The sequence below is a fragment of the Ranitomeya imitator genome, chromosome 3 (genome assembly GCF_032444005.1).
Source record: "Ranitomeya imitator isolate aRanImi1 chromosome 3, aRanImi1.pri, whole genome shotgun sequence".
Taxonomy (NCBI): Eukaryota; Metazoa; Chordata; class Amphibia; order Anura; family Dendrobatidae; genus Ranitomeya; species Ranitomeya imitator.
In genome coordinates this window covers 531921541-531941285 of record NC_091284.1, presented here as the reverse complement: position 1 = coordinate 531941285, position 19745 = coordinate 531921541, and the positions used below count along the sequence as shown (strand labels likewise).

The 19745-nt window shown below is 44.1% G+C and overlaps 1 long non-coding RNA gene across 3 annotated transcripts; it reads left to right on the top strand.

The window, feature by feature from the left end:
• Positions 1-355: 355 nt before the first annotated feature.
• On the top strand, positions 356-15140 carry LOC138670448 (uncharacterized). Of its 3 annotated transcripts, XR_011319334.1 has the most exons (5): positions 356-893; positions 2160-2243; positions 13529-13670; positions 13768-13918; positions 14348-15140. It is a non-coding gene; the product is annotated as an uncharacterized lncRNA (long non-coding RNA). The 3 variants fall into 3 exon arrangements; XR_011319335.1 differs by lacking the exons at positions 356-893; positions 2160-2243 and adding an exon at positions 9794-10045; XR_011319333.1 differs by lacking the exons at positions 356-893; positions 2160-2243 and having other exon boundaries at positions 13342-13670.
• Positions 15141-19745: the final 4605 nt, after the last annotated feature.

Here is a 19745-nt window from a genome sequence, read left to right as displayed (position 1 = left end):
CTCCTCGGGGCCCTGCAGCCCCCAGTCCCACTGGCCTCCCCCTGGACCTTGCAGCCCCCAGTCCCACCAGCCTCTCCTCGGGGCCCTGCAGCCCCCAGTCCCACTAGCCTCCCCCTGGACCTTGCAGCCCCCAGTCCCACCAGCCTCTCCTCGGGGCCCTGCAGCCCCCAGTCCCACTGGCCTCCCCCTGGACCTTGCAGCCCCCAGTCCCACCAGCCTCTCCTCGGGGCCCTGCAGCCCCCAGTCCCACTAGCCTCCCCCTGGACCTTGCAGCCCCCAGTCCCACCAGCCTCTCCTCGGGGCCCTGCAGCCCCCAGTCCCACTAGCCTCCCCCTGGACCTTGCAGCCCCCAGTCCCACCAGCCTCTCCTCGGGGCCCTGCAGCCCCCAGTCCCACTGGCCTCCCCCTGGACCTTGCAGCCCCCAGTCCCACCAGCCTCTCCTCGGGGCCCTGCAGCCCCCAGTCCCACTAGCCTCCCCCTGGACCTTGCAGCCCCCAGTCCCACCAGCCTCTCCTCGGGGCCCTGCAGCCCCCAGTCCCACTAGCCTCCCCCTGGACCTTGCAGCCCCCAGTCCCACCAGCCTCTCCTCGGGGGCCCTGCAGCCCCCAGTTCCACTAGCCTCCCCCTGTACCGGTAGCAAACAGAATAGTTGACAATTGTAAAGAGTTGTGGAATTAATGGTGCTATAAAAGTAAGTAAAATAAATAATAATAATTCTTATTTCTATAGCGCCAACATATTCCACAGCGCTTTACATTATAAAGGGGACTTGTACAGACAATAGACATTACAACATAACAATAAACACAAATCAAAACAGATACCAAGAGGAATGAGGGTCCTGCTCGCAAGCTACAATCTATAGGAAAAGAGGAGACACGAGAGGTGGATGGTAAGGGTACCGTCACACAGTGGCACTTTGATTGCTAGGACGGCACGATCCGTGACGTTCCAGCGATATCCTTACGATCTCGCTGTGTCTGACACGCTACTGCGATCAGGGACCCCGCTGAGAATCGTACGTCGTAGCAGATCGTTTGAAACTTTCTTTCATCGCTGGATCTCCCACAGACATCGCTGAATCAGCGTGTGTGACGCCGATTCAGCGATGTCTTCACTGGTAACCAGGGTAAACAACGATGCCGAAGTCCCCTGGTAACCAGGGTAAACATTGGGTTACTAAGCGCAGGGCCGCGCTTAGTAACCCGATGTTTACCCTGGTTACCAGTGTAAACGTAAAAAACAAACAAACACTACATACTTACCTTCCGTGTCTGTCCTCCGGCGCTCTGCTTCTCTGCACTAGCTGTGAGCGCCGGCCAGCCGGAAAGCAGAGCAGTGACGTCACCGCTCTGCTTTACGGCTGACTGGCGCTGACAGTGCAGAGGAAAGCACAGCGCCGGAGGACAGACAGCTGAATGTAAGTATGTAGTGTTTGGTTTTTTTACGTTTACGCTGGTAACCAGGGTAAACATCGGGTTACTAAGCGCGGCCCTGCGCTTAGTAACCCAATGTTTACCCTGGTTACCAGGGGACTTCGGCATCGTTGGTCGCTGGAGAGCGGTCTGTGTGACACCTCTCCAGCGACCAAACAGCGACACTGCAGCGATCGACATCGTTGTCGTATCGCTGCAGCGTCGTTTCAGTGTGACGGTACCTTAACAATTGCTTTAGTTATTCGGACCAGCCATAGTGTAAGGCTCGGGTGTTCATGTAAAGCTGCATGAACCAGTTAACTGCCTAAGTATGTAGCAGTACAGACACAGAGGGCTATTAACTGCATAAAGTGTATGAGAACATGATGCGAGGAACCTGATTATGGTTTACATTTTTTGAAAGGGCCACACCGGGATCATTAGGTTAATGCATTGAGGCGGTAGGCCAGTCTGAACAAATGAGTTTTTAGGGCACGCTTAAAACTGTGGGGATTGGGGATTAATCGTATTAACCTGGGTAGTAAATAAATGGGTTGATCTCCCCTTTACTGTTGACTACTTTTTATTTTTTATACGATCACTTTGAGTTAAGTTTTGAGGTGTATTTATGTTCTACACTTTATAGATTTTTAATAAATACCAATAAAGATATTTTTTAGTTTTGCATAATAGGTGATTATATATGCAATAATATACACTGTTTCCATTTATTTGGTGGGCAGGCTGAGGCGGCAGCGGTGGGCAGGCTGAGGCGACCATTAGATTCTTCTTGACTGGGTGGTGCGCGCTGTGGCAACATCGGCTGTGTGAGTAAATAACAAGTCCATGTATTCGTTTGTCCACCATTTCAGTATGTGATTGTATGATACAATCATTCCTTTCCCCTCCCACTCCCCAACAGCAATGTATATTTGTTACTGGATGAGCCTGAGCTGCTGCAAAACCTAATGCCCAGATACAACATCAGGCAGCAGCTCAGGATCATCCAGTAACTGTTTTGGTTGAGGTTGGGAAGTGGGTGGAGAATTATTGATGCAAGTGAGTCTATATGATTGGGAAGCATCTTTATTATTATGGCAGCGTAATGTTCGAAAGGGGAAAATCGGTGCGCTCACACAGCAGTGCATGGATCGGGCGCCGATCTCCTGACCAGCATCCTCATACATGCTGTGAGGCTGCTGAGTTCAGGTTAGGAGACCCGCGGCCCGTCCCAAGTGCAGACCGATATTCACCAACGGTTCCACTAGTCAGATTCCTCTAGTTAGATCAAGAGTCTACCTTGTCGTGGTGGCGGCTTAAAAAAATCTTTTGGTTAAAACAAAAGCTGATAGCTATGTATGTGATATGGTGTTAATGTGTGATTGGTGAGGACGGGGTGCAGAAGTGGAGTTTTTCCAAGAGTGGGCGGTGGGACTGTGGAAGGTTCGATGGGTGGAGGCGGAGATAGGGTGGAGGTGGAACTGGGGGAGGAGCCTGGGCGGAGTTTGAGGGGGGGCCCCGAAATTTTGACAGTATGGGGCCCTGTGGAAGGAAACTCAGAAACACCCACCAGAGGAAGTCCATGGACAGAACCAGCCGAAGTACCATTCATGACCACAGGAGAGAGCCCGACAACAGAATTCACAACACTCTCCCTCCAGAGAACCTGTCAGGGAGCGATATCTTGGGTTCTGGTTGAGCCAAGACATGAGCCAGACCATGAACCCAGACACCTGCTGAAGCTGCTGTACAACCTGAGACCGCAGCTCCGTTAACTCATTCGTGAGGGTCTGGATCAGGCGAGCCAAAGCCTCTGCTTGCATCGGTCCAGCGGATGGCACAACAAACACCAACAATGAGATGGGAAAAGGGAGAAGAAGGCCCTAATAGTAGGCAACAAGGGATGGGGCACCTCCTAGCTCAGCCTGTGCCTATCTCTAAGCTCCTCTAATGCCCTATGAGGGGCCTTCCCTCTATCGCCATCACGTACCTTGTCCTTAGCTGTCACCTCACTAAACCCTGGCTAGTGCACTGGCCGGCAAGGGCACTAGCCTCACCACTGCAGATAGTACAAACACAGGGTATTTGGTGGCAAGTGTGAGACAGACAAGGTATATAATCAAGCCACTTAGCTCCAGGCTCCGCTGCCAAGCTCCACACTGAAGCGGATACAGAAACAGGAGACCAAACTCCACAGAAGTAGTAGATTCAGCGCTGACACCAGAGAGCTGCAACTCCAAGGCTGGCATGCATAGAAAACTCTATTACCAACAGTCAGCTGATGCATCATGTGACTATTTAAAGGATGGTGGAAATGGTCACCACCCACATCAGCTGACCTAGCAACACAGCAGCTTCCAGCAAGCTGCCAGCAAGGAAACATTAACCCTTGCTGGCACGAAAGCAAAAAACAACGTTTGAATTAAAGCAGAGCCAGAGCTGTCACAAATCCAAAAATGGATCGTGACAGTGCCACACACACAGTAATACACGTACTTCCACGCCTTGACAAGTTATCATTGAAGTTATTAGTGAGTTGTCTAAGGAATGTTTTGCCACGCTGAATTCCCTTTCTGCACGCAATGGCCGACCAATTGCATGTAGAAACTCGCAGATGTCCGCAATGGGGTATAAGTCCGCAGGCTCTGGAAGCCATGATAGCACATTTGTATCATGCGGGCAGCTCACAGTAGAACAAAGAGCATTTGGTCTAGCATTGTTGTGTTTAAAAATGGCTTCTGGGTCACTAGAGAAAATACCTGCATCACTGGATCCACATCCAATATAATGTTACATCGAGCTGTTACTTTACATAGACTGACAGAAATGCTAGACTCTAGAGGGATCCAGCTAGCGTACATTATGCCACCCCACATCATAATCTCAATGAGTAGGACTGGAGTGATGTTCCCTTATGAAGGCTTCTTCATGGTTTTAACCTTGTTGCCTCCGTTGCAGTCTCCACGCTGTCATTGTATCTGAAACAAAAATGAGACTCATTATTGAAAAGGATAAACCTCCATTCCAGCCTCCATTGCTGCCTTGGTCCGCACCATGATAGCTTTTGAAAAGCAGTGATGTAAGGTCAGTGGAAAACCTGTAGCTGGACATATGTTTGAAGAAACAACTGTCAAAGTAACACATCCAAGCTCGGGAACATTGCATCTCGCACCAGGGTTCTATTAACTCCTCTTTACATACTGTACCTTCACTGTCTGTTGATTATGTTTTATTTATAATAATTAAAGTACAAACTGCTTATTAAATGCATTTCTAAGACCTGATGAGGCGGTGTACTTATCTGCACACAATTGAAAAGGCAGTTGAAAGAAGTGACCAGTCCTTTCTTCTGGCAGCTTCCGCTTAGGAATTGCTCAGTATTAATACAATTGGAAAAAAATGTTGGTGGCATCTTCAAATGATGTCAGGAAAATTATGAAAAAAAAGATACCTCAGGAAAAACACTCCTGGTGTTTTTCTGAAGAGTTTTTGTTTTTAAATCCACATGTGTACCAACTTATAATCATCGTGTACACATACCTTTAGTTTGAACATGTACAACCCCTGGCACAAATTATGGAATCACCGGCCTTGGAGGATGTTCATCAGTTGTTTAATTTTGTAGAAAAAAAACAGATCACAGACATGGCACAAAACTAAAGTCATTTCAAATGGCAAATTTCTGGCTTTAAAGGGACACTGTCACCTGAATTTGGAGGGAACAATCTTCAGCCATGGAGGCGGGGTTTTGGGGTTTTTGATTCACCCTTTCCTTACCCGCTGGCTGCATGCTGGCTGGAATATTGGATTGAAGTTCATTCTCTGTCCTCCGTAGTACATGCCTGCACAAGGCAATCCTGCACAGCGCAGGCGTGTACTATGGAGGAAAGAAAATGAACTTCAATCCAATATTGCAGCCAGCATGCAGCCAGCGGGTAAGGAAAGGGTGAATCAAACACCCAAAAACCCCGCTTCCATGGCTGAAGATTGTTCCCTCCAAATTCAGGTGACAGTGTCCCTTTAAGAAACTCTAAAAGAAATCAAGAACAACAAAGGTAGTCAGTAATGGTTACTTTTTTAAACCAAGCATAGGGGAAAATCATGGAATCACTCAATTCTGAGGAAAAAAATATGGAATCATGAAGAACAAACAAACAAAAAAACACTTCAAAACAAATTCACTAGTATTTTGTTGCAGCACCTCTGGCTTTTATAACAGCTTGCAGTCTCTGAGGCATGGACTTAATGAGTGTCAAACTTCATCAATCTGGCTCCAACTTTCTCTGATTGCTGTTGCCAGATCAGCTTTGCAGGTTGGAGCCTTGTCATGGACCATTTTGTTCAACTTCCACCAAAGATTTTCAATCGGATTGAGATCCAGACTATTTGCAGGCCATGACATTGACCTTATGTGTCTTTTTTAAAGGAATGTTTTCATAGTTTTTGCTCTGGGCAGGATGCATTATCATCTTGAAAAATTATTTTATCATCCCCAAACATCCTTTAATAATAATAATAATAATCTTTATTTTTATATAACGCTAACATATTCCGCAGCGCTTTACATTTTTGCACACATTATCATCACTGTCCCCGATGGGGCTCTCAATCTAAATTCCCTATCAGTATGTCTTTGGAATTGATGGGATAAGAAAGTGTCCAAAATATCAACATAAACTTATGCATTTATTGAAGTGCCTTTAGCTGACATGCAGCCCCATATCATCAACGATTGTGGAAAATTGCATGTTCTCTTCAGGCAGTCATCTTTATAAATCTCACTGGAACGGCACCAAACAAAAGTTCCAGCATCATCACCTTGCCCAATGCAGATTTGTGATTCATCACTGAATATGACTTTCATCCAGTCATCAACAGTCCATGATTGCTTTAACCTTGTTTTTTTCTGTTTAGGTGTTAATGATGGCTTTCGTTTAGCTTTTCTGGATGTAAATCCCATTTCCTTTAGGCGGTTTCTTACCGTTCGGTCACAGACGTTGACTCCACTTTCCACCCATTCGTTCCTCATTTGTTTTGTTGTGCATTTCCTGTTTTGGAGACATATTGCTTTAAGTTTCCGGTCTTGACACTTTGATGTCTTCTTTGGTCTACCAGTATGTTTGCCTTTAACAACATTTCCATGTTGTTTGTATTTGGTCCAGATTTTAGACACAGCTGACTGTGAACAACCAATATCTTTTGCAACATTACGTAATGATTTACCCTCTTTTAAGAGTTTGATAATCCTCTCCTTTGTTTCAATTGACATCTCTCGTGTTGGAGCCATGATTCATGTCAGTCCACTTGGTGCAACAGCTTTCAAGGTGTGATCACTCCTTTTTAGATGCAGACTAACGAGCAGATCTAATTTGATGCAGGTGTTATTTTTGGGTATGAAAATTTACAGGGTGATTCCATAATATTTTCCTCAGAATTGAGTGATTCCATAATTTTCCCCCTATGCTTGGTTAAAAAAGTAACCATTACTGACTGTCACGTTTTTTGTTCTTAATATGAAAAAAACTCCGGCACACTATTAGATACTAGAAGAGTCTCTTATTCATTCCAAATATTTATTTTCAGAAAATAATGGTGAATTTCCAAGATATTTTTAAGAATTTCTTATTTTTCAAAACAGTGATGGGATTTCCAAAAAATACATTTCTCATACTCCGTATGGACATATAATCAAATCCTTCTAATCTCAACGTTTCGGCTGTGAAGCCTTTTTCAAGAGATTCAATGTCCCTGAAACACATATGGAGAGATATAACAGAAAACAGAAATATAGAAATATACATGTCAATATCAGAAAAAAACAAAATAACAGGGGAACAGAATGTAGCACGATCCCCCTTTAATCATTCACCGTTCAAATGTCATGTAAGATAATCCCATATCATAATTGGTATCACCGCATCATACACTAAAGGGTTTCCATAAAGTCTCACTTATAACGATAATCTTAGGGGAGACACCCACAAATAAAATAACTCAAGTTCTACTATATTAAGTATGTAAATGTACCCAATGGTTCTGATTCCATATAAGTGCAGCTGGCATTAGGGTAGGCACTGTCTAACGGTGTAAATAGTAGGCAAACCCACACCAAACCCCGTGAACAGTAAAGGACAAAGATTCCATACTTGAAAATGGGAAGAGAGCCGGTTAGGGAAATCCACTGTGGGAATAAATATGCAAGACGCTTTAGAATGCTGGACCAAAAAAGATATCCGTGCCGCTTCAGAAAACAGGAATATAAACTTATTACCTTATAATAGATACCGCCGTATAGGTGCTGCTGCGACCACAAGGAGAACCGCTAATGGGAGGCAGTGAAAGGATACTGAGCGGCCGGCATTTTATTCCATTCCGGCGCTCGTGCCCGTCGGAATACTTCCGGGTGAAAGTGCAAGTGACGGACCTGCGCACTGAGGTCCGGAGAAAGACGGAGAAAGACGAGGGCAGCCGAAGTAGTGCGCCTGCGCAGAAGCGCCTAAGCCCAGACTTCAAGAAGTCCCCGAGTGCTGCAATGTGACAAAAAAGAAAGGGAGAACCATAAAACATACAGTAAATCTGACGGTATACTAAGTTAATGTAGCGATACACTAAGCAAATGCATGTAAGAATATACTGGGGTACATTGATTATAAAATATTACATAATGAGATATACATAAAAATGAAAAACCAGAGAACTTCAACATCCTCATAAAATGACTAAAGTTGGATAAATGAGGGGAAAGTCAAGAGAATGACACAATGTTACAACATATATACACATACAAGTAAACAATCTGATATCAAATCAGTCATGTTTAATTTAATGTAGAGATGAAAAGAGAAACTTGAACTACTGAATAGCAAGATTAATAGGAGACCTCATATTCTCTGTTGAGACCATACGGGGACAAAGTTTGTAGTGTGTAAATCCAAAAGGATTCCCGTTCTTTTAATTTCCTGATCCTATCTCCCCCCTCCTAAGTACAGGCACATGATCTATCACTTGGTACCTAAGTTGGGCCACATTATGATTGTTCTGTAGAAAATGGGCAGGAATGGGTAAAAGGGTCCTACCGCATCTGATGGTAGATTTATGTTTTGAAGTGCGGTCTCGGACATGCTGGGTAGTTTCCCCAACATATCCGAGACCGCATGGACACTTTATCGTTTATTGTCATCCTCACCACATCAAAAGAGCTCTTCCTAAATCTCAACATGTTAGGGTTGACAGAATTGTGTCCAACCCTGAGACCAGCCACATCAGACATCAGGAAATGAATGATAAATTTCGTACTAGGGGCTACCCGGATCACGTTCTTTCATCAAGTAGGGATACAGTTAGACCGTATGCACGGTCTGAGACCCCGAGGTTGGCTTTTGTCAGTACATTTCATCCTTTGAACCATTTAATTCACAAGTGTGTCCTCCAACACTGGGATATTTTAAAGAATGCATATCCTCAGGTCAGGGAGTTTGATTCCAAACCTATAATTTGCAGTAAGCGCTGCTCTAATATCAAGGACCACTTGGTTAGGGCTGATGTTGGCCCTAGTAATAGGGGCCCTACACAAAGGGTTTTGACTTCACCTCGCAATGGCACGTTCCCGTGTTTAAGTTGTCACCAATGTTCAAATGTGTTGAGGGGCGACTACTTTACACATCCACGTTCTGGGAAGAGATTTCCTATCAGGGGACAGTTCACTTGTAATTCGTCCTTTGTTGTTTATTTAATAAAGTGTCCATGCGGTCTCGGATATGTTGGGGAAACTACCCAGCATGTCCGAGACCGCATTTCAAAACATAAATCTACCATCAGATGCGGTAGGACCCTTTTACCCATTCCTGCCCATTTTCTACAGAACAATCATAATGTGGCCCAACTTAGGTACCAAGTGATAGATCATGTGCCTGTACTTAGGAGGGGGGGAGATAGGATCAGGAAATTAAAAGAACGGGAATCCTTTTGGATTTACAGACTACAAACTTTGTCCCCGTATGGTCTCAACAGAGAATATGAGGTCTCCTATTAATCTTGCTATTCAGTAGTTCAAGTTTCTCTTTTCATCTCTACATTAAATTAAACATGACTGATTTGGTATCAGATTGTTTACTTGTATGTGTATATATGTTGTAACATTGTGTCATTCTCTTGACTTTCCCCTCATTTATCCAACTTTAGTCATTTTATGAGGATGTTGGAGTTCTCTGGTTTTTCATTTTTATGTATATCTCATTATGTAATATTTTATAATCAATGCACCCCAGTATAATCTTACATGCATTTGCTTAGTGTATCGCTACATTAACTTAGTATACCGTCAGATTTACTGTATGTTTTATGGTTCTCCCTTTCTTTTTTGTCACATTGCAGCACTCGGGGACTTCTTGAAGTCTGGGCTTAGGCGCTTCTGCGCAGGCGCACTACTTCGGCTGCCCTCGTCTTTCTCCGTCTTTCTCCGGACCTCAGTGCGCAGGTCCGTCACTTGCACTTTCACCCGGAAGTATTCCGACGGGCACGAGCGCCGGAATGGAATAAAATGCCGGCCGCTCAGTATCCTTTCACTGCCTCCCGTTAGCGGTTCTCCTTGTGGTCGCAGCAGCACCTATACGGCGGTATCTATTATAAGGTAATAAGTTTATATTCCTGTTTTCTGAAGCTTCTGAAACCTATGGAAACCGCAAACCGCTGTGCACATGCTGCGGGAAAAACCGCGCAGAAACGCAGCGGTTTTCATTCCGCAGCATGTCACTTCTTTTTGCGGAACTGCAGCGGTTCTGCACCCATTGACCTCCATTGTGAGGGTCAAACCCGCAGTAAAACCCGCAGATGAAAAATTATCTGCGGGTTTTCTGCGGTTTTGTGGTGCAGAAACCGCTACAGCCGGAAGTGCGGGGAAGCAGGAGGAAGTGCGTGGGCGGAAGTGCGTGGGCGGAGTGTGGCTGTCATGATGGAGGCATATCGTCGCATGGGGATCGATGTCGGTCGCTTGATCGATTTGGTATGTATGTGTATATGTGTGTCCCCATGCGACGATAGTGCCACCCAATTGTGTTAAATCACCGTATGGGACTACTACTCCCATCCGATATTAGGATGGGAGAGTTGTCCCTGTGTCCGGCGACTTTAGCACAATTGTACGGTAAAACAAAACACATCACACATCACACACAATACACACACAATAAACGTGACATACATGACACACAGTACATAAAACATAGAGTATATACTCACCAACACCACACTTGTAGGCGAAGCCCTCGTCCATAGAAAAAAATCCAAAAATAATAAACCAAATCCATACTCCCTGTCCGCAGAATCCATAAAACGATTGTCCCACGACGATCGGCTGCTCTCCGGTGATACACTGCCAGGAGCGAAGCTCCTAGCAGTGTATCGCGTACTGTCCCGGAGCTCAATGGCGCCGGCGTCTCGGTTACCGGCAGTACAGCTGCGTTGAACTTTCCCACGCAGCACTGCCGGTAAGCGAGAGTGCCGGGGTCAATGACCGCCGGTAAACTCGCTCGCGCATGCGCAGTAACACACCGACAGGAACTATGGCTCCTGTCAGTGTGTTGCTGCAGCCATGGAGAGCAGACACATCTCTGGATGTGTCTGTTCTCCACGGAAGATCTTCGTGGGACCCTCGATGGATTTCTGCGGACAGGGCCAGGGAGTATGAATTTGTTTTTTTGTTTTGCCTTTTTTTCAGGTCGAGGGTCTTCAGGACGGATTTAAGCGTGCAATAAATTATGGTCAAAAAGTGTGTGTCTTTTTTTTTAACCCTTTCATTGGCTTAATAATGGATAGGCGTCTTATTGACGCCTCTCCATTATTAACCGGGCTTAATGCCACCTTACAATAGCAAGGTGGCATTAACCCCTTATTACCCCATATCCCACCGCTACACGGGAGTGGGAAGAGAGGGGCTAAGTGCCGGAATTGGCGCATCTTTTTGATGCGCCTTTTCCGGGGCGGCTGCGGGCTTATATTTGTAGCCAGGGGGGGGGCAAATATCTATGGCCCCTTTCCTAGGCTATGAATATAAGCCCACGGCTGTCTGCGTAGCCTTTCTGGCCTAAAAATATAGGGGGACCCCAACACTTTTTTTTTTTTGGGGCCCCCTATATTTTAGGGCCAGAAAGGCTACGCAGACAGCTGTGGGTTAATATTCATAGCCTGGGAACAGCCATGGGTATATTAACCCCTTCCCGGGCCTCAAATATTGGCCCACGGCTGTCTACCTAGCCTTTCTGGCCTAAAAATATAGGGGGACCCCAACACTTTTTTTTTTTGGGGCCCCCTATATTTTAGGGCCAGAAAGGCTACGCAGACAGCTGTGGGTTAATATTCATAGCCTGGGAACAGCCATGGGTATTTTAACCCCTTCCCGGGCCTCAAATATTGGCCTAGGCTGTCTGCCTAGCCTTTCTGGCCTAAAAATATAGGGGGACCCTATGTATTTTTTTAGGGGGTCCACATATATTATAGTAACCCTTTAATAGGATTAATAATGGATAGGCGTCTTATTGACGCCTCTCCATTATTAACCGTGCTTAATGCCACCTTACAATAGCAACCCTATCATTAACCCTAGGATCCCTTTAGGGTTAGGGTTAGGATCCCTTTAGGGTTAGGGTTAGGGGTAGGGTTAGGATCCCTTTAGGGTTAGGGGTAGGGTTAGGATCCCTTTAGGGGTAGGGTTAGGGTTAGGATCCCTTTAGGGGTAGGGGTAGGGTTAGGGTTAGGGTTAGGATCCCTTTAGGGTTAGGGTTAGGATCCCTTTAGGGTTAGGGGTAGGGGTAGGGGTAGGGTTAGGATCCCTTTAGGGTTAGGGGTAGGGTTAGAATCCCTTTAGGGGTAGGGGTAGGGTTAGGATCCCTTTAGGGGTAGGGTTAGGGGTAGGATTCCTTTAGGGTTAGGGTTAGGATCCCTTTAGGGTTAGGGGTAGGGTTAGGATCCCTTTAGGGTTAGGGGTAGGGTTAGGATCCCTTTAGGGGTAGGGGTAGGGTTAGGATCCCTTTAGGGGTAGGGTTAGGGGTAGGATCCCTTTAGGGTTAGGATCCCTTTAGGGGTAGGGTTAGGGGTAGGATCCCTTTAGGGTTAGGGTGCCCACGGCTGTCTGCCTAGCCTTTCAGGCCTAAAAATATAGGGGGACCCTACGTATTTTTATTTTGGAGGGATCCGTGTGATGTCCGTGTGTCTGCTTTTGTGTCTGTGTCCTTGCATTGCAACAATTTTTTCAATGTTAACACTATGACAGAAAAAATGCACACGGATGGCACACAGACAACATCCGTGTGCGGTACGTGTTTACACGGACCCATTGACTTTAATGGGTCCGTGTAATCCGTGCGCTCCCACAAACACTGACATGTCTCCGTGTTTTGAAAACGGACACACGGTCCTTGAAAACACGCTGACATCTGTAGAGATACATTGATTTTAAAGTGTCTACGTGAGTCAGTGTCTCAGGTACGTGATAAAACTGTCACCTCACGTACCGGAGCCACTGACGTGTGAAATGCAATGTCAAATTTTTAAACATTTGTGCTGTAAGGAAACCTCTTAACTCCAACATGGAAGTTGAGCTTAGCCCACCGGCATCAGGGGCTTATCTACCCATTCTGGTATACTGTAGATAAGCCCCCGATGTATCCTCAAAGATGATTAAAAGAGGTTAGATTATACTCACCCAGGGTCGGTACCGATCCAATGAGCGTGGCGGTCTGGTACAGCCCCTCCCATCTTCTTATGATGACGTCCTCTTGTATTCACGCTGTGGCTCATCTCCCTGGTGAGGGCACAGCAACGTACTGCAGTAATGCAACGTAATGCCCTCAACAGGGCAGACAAAGTACGCCTGCGCAGGAGCCGCAGTGTGAATACAAGAGGACATCATAACAACAAGATGGGAGAGGATGGACCGGACAGCAACGCCCATCGGTCCGTTACCGCCCCTGTGTCACTATAATCTAACCTCTTTTGATCATCTTAGAGGAAACATGGAGGGCTTATCTACAGTTCCCATTTTGGGGGTGACAGGTTCCCTTTTAGATTACTTATCATTTGGATATAGTATGTAATGACACTATTCTATTCATTGTAGGTTCGCGATATACCTTGTATATGGGATGCCGCTGATGTGTCCTACAAGGACAAATATTTCCGAGACCATTGCTGGACCAAGATTGTGAGGGACCTCTATCCGGAGTGGGATTCCCTGTCCATTGCAAACCAATTGGAAATTGGTAATTATATTGTTACCGATTATTATTAATATTATTATTATTAGAGTTTATGATACATTTACTTTGAAAAATATATATATATTTTTTTGTTTCTTAGAAAAAAATGTCAAGCAGAGATGGAGGTCAGTTCGTGACCGGTACAATAAATTCATCAATACATGTGACCGGAGTGGATCTTCTCCAAGTCGAATAACCTTTCCTTTTTACGATGAACTGCAGTTCCTGCTCACAAGCCGGACTTTGCGGAGGTAGGTTATAAACCACTAATATATATGTAGCCTCATCAATGTTGCCATGTGGTGTAGCACAGTTGACTGCGTATTGAACCCTGTGTCCTGCCGCAGCGTTCAATACACAGCATCCAGAATTTATACCATAGTGAAGAGAGCATTTTCCAAAATCCTGTCTGCGCTATCATTCAACAGATGGAGTTGTGAGAGGTATGGCACTACACCGTGTCTATTTATCTTGTGTTGGCACTTTGACTGCGCAAGATAACTAGCACATTGTTTGGCTAGCATGTTGTGATAACGCATGTGTTAAATCAAAACATGCATTATCAGCACACATGCAAAATAATTAACTGCGTTTAGGAGTAATCGGCCTTTATGCTGTTCCTAAAATGTTGCTCCTCCGCAGCGGTCATGATTAATAATTTTTTTCCTTTTCTCACACAGGACTGAGGGAAACCTTTCCAACCCGCCTCCTGTGGATGACCACTCCGAAGATGGAGCAGGCACTGATGGAGCAGGCACTTCCTCGGGAGCGGGAGGGACAATTTTTCCATCTCTTACCACAGCTTCTGCTGAGGCCGCATGTCCAGCAGCTGCTGCAGGCACATCAACTGCAGCAGCTGTTGGATCATCTGGTTCGTCAGAAGCTGTGGTAACAGAGAAGAGAGCTCCCTATCCGGTGGCAGGAGAGTCCATTAAAAAAAAAAAAAAAAAAAAATGAGGATAAAACTGAGAAGATGGCCAGTGACACACTTGATTTACTGAAACAATCCTCAAGTGAGGACCAGTGTGACTTTTTTGCATTGACCATTGCCCGAAAGGCACGCTCACTGCCACCGGATAGGCAGTCTCTCTTCATGTCTCTGTGCCAAACATCCCTCACCGCTCTGGAGGACCCTGCTCCAATTGAGTCATACGAGAATGTTTTGACGGGGGTTTTCGGACTCTTTCGCCCACGACCGAAACCCAGTGAACCGCACTATAGAGTGTCTTCCTACACCCAACCGGCACAGAATTTTTCTGGAGGAGGAAACACAAGCCTGGGACCATTAGCAAGTCAATCTTTCATGACTGACACAAGTAGCTCATATGGGTGTTCCCAGGAATACACCTACTTGCATTAAGATGCAATTGTTTTTGAAAAAGTTAGTTCAGTTTTTCATATTGAAAAAATTTTTCTCAAGTGTTTGGAAAAATTTAGTTGCTTGTTAAATAAATTAATGTTGATCAAATGTCATCTCTGATTTTTAGATACTTTACATACTTAGCTGACAGGTGTACGGTGTCATGGCTATATGGGGGCTGGACTATGGGATGGACATAGTGTGATGGCTGTATGCGCACTGGACAATGGGATGGAGAATAATTCTTAGTTAAGAATTTTATATATACAATACTTATTCAATCCAAAAACAACCAAATTAAAATAAGAATTTTTTTATTAACCATAAATAAAAATTACAAATTATTTTGTTCCCCAAAAAAATACAACAAACAAAATTGAATATCGATGTTGAATTCTCTCCTGTGGCCAAAAATCTGCAAAGAAACAAAAATGAATATTAGAAATGTCACACAAAAATACAATAAAACATGTCAGCAGTTATGGGCGCTATAATATGTGTTCAGCCCCTTTCATGTTTTATCTAAAGTATTCTATAATGCTGCCCTTAGTAACACGGCACAACACAAGGGTATCAATAAATAAACCACCAGTCACATCAGAAGGGACTTGCAGGTCCGTGTCCAGCCACTCCAATGTTTAGCCAACGACACCACCCTCCTACTTCCTTCAACGCACTAATCCGGCCTGTTGAGGGCAGAAGTAAGTCCTGCAGTGAGCGAAGGCAAGAAAAGGAGACAGGCCCAGCGCATGCACATCTGCGCACTTTGCTCTATCCTCATCAGGACCAGAAAGTACATCTGCGCAGAAGAGAGGTATCGCAAGAAGGGAGGCGCACAAACTGGACACAGCAAGATGGGATAACATTACAAAACACACACACGGGTATGATGTATCTCCACTGACCCAGGGCCCAAATTATAGAATTCTGTAGATAAGGCATAAAATACAGTGGGCACATCTGGTAGCACACAAAAATGTTTACATTTTCCTGGCGTGTTATAAACATGATATTTCCGGTAAAGCATTTGCCCGTAAAGTATTTGCCCATAAAGCAGAGCACAGTGGTGATGTCACCGCTCTGCTTTCCGTCCAGCGCACTTACTGCAGGGAAGCTGACGCTGCGGGACGCGACAGGAATGGATTTTTTTTTTTTTTTTTACAATTATACAATGGTAACTAGGGTAAACATCGGGTTACTAAGCATGGCCCTGCGCTTAGTAACCCGATGTTTACCCTGGTTACTCGGGGACTTCGGCATCATTGGTCACTGGAGAGCTGTCTGTGTGACAGCTCTCCAACGACCACACAGCGACGCTGCAGCGATGGACATCGTTGTCTAGATCGCTGCAGCGTCGCTAAATGTGACGGTACCTTTATTAGTTTGTCAGTGTCTCCGAGACATGTGAAAACTTTCATCACACATACCGGACACACGGACATGTGAAAGAGCCCTAATAACATTCAACCCAAAAATTATTTACTTACCGCAAGGTGATGAGCAGCCTTTCCTCAGCAGAGATGGCCTTCCTCATAAAAGTGTCTTGCAGTGTGAGATGGGGGGAAACTATTGCCAGAAGTCGGTCGAACGCCAGGATTGGCAGACGGCAAAATGAAACGAACTTTTCCGGGTATCTGAAAATGTAAAAAAAAAAAAATTGTTACATAACATATCATAACATTTGTGGAAAAACATTACTTTGTATTTTCATGAATTTCTACTTACTTCCGCAAATCATTATAAAGCACATAACAGTGGCCTTTTTGTGTACGTTCTGCAACAAGCGGGTGCACCCACAGTCTTTTCCGTCTTCTCTCCTGCTGCTGCCTCTAAAATAAAAAAAATACATTTTTTTTACAACACAACACTGTGAAAATTAAGAAAAATCAAGATGTCGGTAAAGCGCTGTAGAATATGTGTAGCGTAAAAAAAAAAAAAAATGCACTTCAGCTTACCTGCTGTCTATGCATATTCAAGATTTGCAGCAGCAACCCCAGCATAAGTATCCGGTGCGGCCTGCGGACGTGTACCTGCGGCATATTTTGGTAACTTCCACTCATGTTTGCACAAAATGGAGGATGAAAGAAGAAGGGGATGGACAAGGAAATGACATCATTATTTTTTTTTTTTTGTAACTGAAGTTTGTCAAGTTTCCAGAGCTTTATTTAGGTAAAAAACGCAGACAATCTGCACTAAAAAACGCACTAAAAAACGCACCAAAAACGCACCAAAAACGCACCAAAAACGCACCTGCGTTTTCTGCCATGAGCTGCAGATTTTAGTGCAGAAAAAAAAGCTGGAAAATCTGCAATGTGTGCACATAGCCTAAAGCGTCTTGCATATTTATTCCCACAGTGGATTTCCCTAACCGGCTCTCTTCCCATTTTCAAGTATGGAATCTTTGTCCTTTACTGTTCATGGGGTTTGGTGTGGGTTTGCCTACTATTTACACCGTTAGACAGTGCCTACCCTAATGCCAGCTGCACTTATATGGAATCAGAACCATTGGGTACATTTACATACTTAATATAGTAGAACTTGAGTTATTTTATTTGTGGGTGTCTCCCCTAAGATTATCGTTATAAGTGAGACTTTATGGAAACCCTTTAGTGTATGATGCGGTGATACCAATTATGATATGGGATTATCTTACATGACATTTGAACGGTGAATTATTAAAGGGGGATCGTGCTACATTCTGTTCCCCTGTTATTTTGTTTTTTTCTGATATTGACATGTATATTTCTATATTTCTGTTTTCTGTCATATCTCTCCATATGTGTTTCAGGGACATTGAATCTCTTGAAAAAGGCTTCACAGCCGAAACGTTGAGATTAGAAGGATTTGATTATATGTCCATACGGAGTATGAGAAATGTATTTTTTGGAAATCCCATCACTGTTTTGAAAAATAAGAAATTCTTAAAAATATCTTGGAAATTCACCATTATTTTCTGAAAATAAATATTTGGAATGAATAAGAGACTCTTCTAGTATCTAATAGTGTGCCGGAGTTTTTTTCATATTATTGATATTTTTCCAGAGCACCTCTTACTCAGTGAGCACCTTCCGCATCGTTATAATTACGTTTTTTGTTCTTGACTTCTTTTAGTATTTCTTAAAGCTAGAAAGTTGCCATTTGAAATGACTTTAGTTTTGTGCCATGTCTGTGATCTGCTTTTTTTCTACAAAATTAAATAACTGAATGAACATCCTCCAAGGCCGGTGATTTCATAATTTTTGCCAGGGGTTGTATGTCAGAATAGCCGTATACACATGTTGTGGCTGTTTGCATTCTGACCCAATGTCAGACATGCCAGATCACCAGTGAGGCCAAATCAGGAGGTTAAGCCCTTCATTTACAAGCGCGGTAAGAGAAAAAGGAAATCGCACACATATTGTGAGCAAAGTCACTTTATCTGATGTAATGAAGCAAGCGGCAGTATTTTATACCATTTACAACAAATGTAACTCTCAATGTAATTCATGTAGCCCTTCCCCCTGTTACCCCGGGTCATGCTGACCTTTATTTCCCACATACCCAGAACATGCTGTTTGCTGACTATTGAAAACATGTAAGATAAGAAGTATAAAATCCTTGAATCGTAGACTACAAGACTACTGCATCATAAGAATATATTCTAAATACATTCTAGCAATTAAAGGCAAAAGGCAATTAAAGGCAAAACATTATCCCTTCTATATCACACACGTGGTCAAAATTGTTGGTACCCCTCGTTTAATGACAGAAAAACCCACAATGGTCACAGAAATAACTTGAATCTGACAAAAGTAATAATAAATAAAAAAATCTATGAAAATGAACAAATGAAAGTCAGACATTGCTTTTCAACCATGCTTCCACAAAAAAAAAAAATGACACTCATGAAGTAGGCCTGGACAGAAATGATGGTATCTTTAACTTAATATTTTGTTGCACAACCTTTTGAGGCAATCACTGCAATCAATGATTCCTGTAACTCAATGAGACTTCTGCACCTCTCGACAGGTATTTTGGCCCACTCCTCAAGAGCAAACTGCTCCAGTTGTCTCATGCTTGAAGGTTGCCTTTTCCAGACGGCATGGTTCAGCTCTTTCCAAAGATGTTCAATATGATTTAGGTCAGGGCTCATATAAGGCCACTTCAGAATAGTCCAATGTTTTCCTCTTAGCCATTCTTGGGTGTTTTTAGCTGTGTGTTTTGGGTCATTATCCTGTTGCAAGACCCATGACCTGCGACTGAGACCAAGCTTTCTGACACTGGGCAGCACAAAGTCTTGATAGTCTTGAGATTTCATTGTACCCTGCACAGATTCTAGACAACCTGTGCCATATGCAGCAAAGCAGCCCCAGAACATAACAGAGCCTCCTCCATGTTTCACAGTAGGGGCAGTTTTCTTTTCTTGTTATGTTTCATTTTCCATCATAGAGCTGATGTGCCTTGCCAAAAAGTTCAATTTATGTCTCACCTGTCCATAGGGCATTCTCCCAAAATCTTTGTGGCTTGTCAACATGTAGATTGGCAAATTCCAGTCTGGCTTTCTTATGATTTTTTTTCAACAATGGTGTCCTCTTTGGTCGTCTCCCATGAAGTCCACTTTGGCTCATACAATGACGGATGGTGCGATCTGACACTGATGTTCCTTGAGCTTGAAGTTCGCCTTTAATCTGTTTAGAAGTTTGTCTGAGCTGTTTTGTTACCAATCGTATTATCCATCT